The following is a 2,395-nucleotide window of genomic DNA, read 5'->3' as shown; positions in this document are numbered from 1 at the left end:
AGCACCATAAGTTCCTTGCAACCACACACAACCTGCATCACACCCAGTAACTCCTTGGAACAAGCTCACTGCTGCATAGAGCTACTTCATGGGGGGCAGGAGATTTTGCATTACTCCACTGCACAGCAAGTTTGTTCCCTGGAGCATTGCTTACCGTGACCTGATGTGTGTGGGTGTAGGGAACATTAATTTGCCTTGTTCATACTCACATGTAATACCCTCATTTAGGCAAGGCCTTAGCCATTCTGAGAGGGGGAGCATGCACACATATGCATGTGAAAATAGTCTTGCTTAGCCTTCAAGAGGGTCAGAGACAAAGTGATACAAGCAAGAAAGGGAGGCATGAAGAAAAAAATAAAGAAAAGAACGAGGGGGTGGGGGAAAACCACACACACGGACAATAAAGGAGATGCACTGCAGTATTTAGGTTACTAAGTTATTTTATTTACACATCTCCCAGTTTTCCACTCCGCACCCTTAGGAAAATAATCTCAGCTCCCATAATTTAGACAAGGGAAGCAAGTGATCACAGAAAACTGTTGCTGATGAAGAGTCCTTAGTTAAATGGCCATCATATGTAGCCAGGCAGATAACCTGATTAGCACATTTCTTAAATTATCCAGTTATTGCCAATCCTTTCGTAGGAATACTCCCAAGCCTCAGAGACTCTCCAGCTCTTCATAGTTTACCAAGTCTCAAGGCTTCCTCATTTCACAAAGAGCACAGGGATCTTGCTGCCATTGTATACAAGACCCCACTTTGGGTTAGTCTTGGAGCGATGTACCTGTATCCTCCCAATCACCACACTGTCCAAGAGCCTCCCAAGTATTTAGCCCTTCCCTGAAATGCACCATGTACCTAAACAACCTCTGGACAACTTCTGCTGACTTCAGCTACTTTCCTGTAGGCAAACCACAATTCAGCTTTGAGCTGTAAGGTAACATTTAGAAAGGCAACTAGTCTGTAAAAATTCAGGTAAGCAATTTCCTGTAAACAGCAACTTAAACCGAAGACCTATGTTTTCACATTCCCTACCTACACTTCGGTAAAATCCCCCTCCTCTCACCCCATCAAAAAAAAAAAAGAAAACAACCAAAAACTTGTTAGCTTTCCAACAAGCAAGGGAAGTATACTTTGCTATCTAGCACTAAAATGAAGAAGCCACTCTCTGAGGGAAGAGATCATAGGAATCAGAAGCTAAATATTCCTGCCTTCCCACACCTCTGGTCTCTGCTGACCTTTGTTCACTGGGACAGGCAGGAAAATACTGCAAGAGAAATCACAGCCAGAAGCAGGGGAGATGCAGCTGTTATAAGCCCTGCTCCATGATCGTCACTCCTCACCTCTTCTCATTTGACAGTTTAGTCAACTTCAAATACACACTGAACCTCAGCTCCCAAGTCCTCATCTCACAACTAAGCCGCTGTTTCACACGAAAAGAAGGTGTTCAGAACAAGGATGTGCTCTCCAAAACCAGGATCTTTACCAAGCAATCTAGTGTTTCCATGGGGGGAGCTTTTTCGTCACAGTACAACATACATGGCAGGTGAGCCACTAATAACTTCTTGGCTAAGCCTGGGGCTGAGGAGTGCTTAGCTGCTGGAGTGAATGGACCAAAATGGTTTCTGACATACTTGCAGAACGCATGAATGAGACCAAGGTCTGACTTCTTCCACACTATTGAAAAAGGCTGACTTTTACGTACATTAGTATTCAAAAATAGCATCAACTCCAGTTTGAGGAAAGCCAAGGGGAAAAGCCAAGGATCAGTTTATATCGTTTCTGCCAGCTGCTGCAATGGTTGTGATCCTCCAGCTCTGGCAGAAGCGGGATCGCTGTTTAGTCACTGGGCCAGGAATGGGGAAAAAGCGGGCACTGCACAAGGAGATACCAGACTTAAAGGGACACACTTATGTTTTTTTAAATGTTTCCCTACATCGGTTCTAAAAAACCTCAAGGTCTTTTCTGGTTCCTGATGCTGCCTGCCTAACTGATGCAAGAGTGCAGAGAAGGCACCACCCGTCTGTTGCTGGAACAGATTCGGGAGGAATTTGTGCCGGAGAAAATTATATTTGTATCCTCCTTGTCTGCAATGACAAAGTTGGGGGGCGGTTATCAAACGCAGAGCGCGCAGACTGCAATACACGGATGATTTCTGCTGAAAGGAAAAGCATCCGCGTTTGCAATTCAACGGTCCAGCCGCGGAATAACCCCCCGACAAAGAGGCGAGACGCTCCACGTCGACCCTAACTCGACGACGACAAGGAATTCTCGTTTAGGATGGAAAAAACGGTTTTCCTTCCATAATGTTTAGAGTACACTCCGCCGGGTTGCTATGACGACCGAACAGCCATTCTCCACAAATGGGAGCTAAGACCCTAAAAATAAACAGGCC

The sequence above is a fragment of the Crocodylus porosus genome, unplaced genomic scaffold (assembly GCF_001723895.1).
Source record: "Crocodylus porosus isolate Cpor-Errol unplaced genomic scaffold, CroPor_comp1, whole genome shotgun sequence".
NCBI classification, from domain to species: Eukaryota; Metazoa; Chordata; order Crocodylia; family Crocodylidae; genus Crocodylus; species Crocodylus porosus.
Note: the sequence above shows the minus strand (reverse complement) of the source record.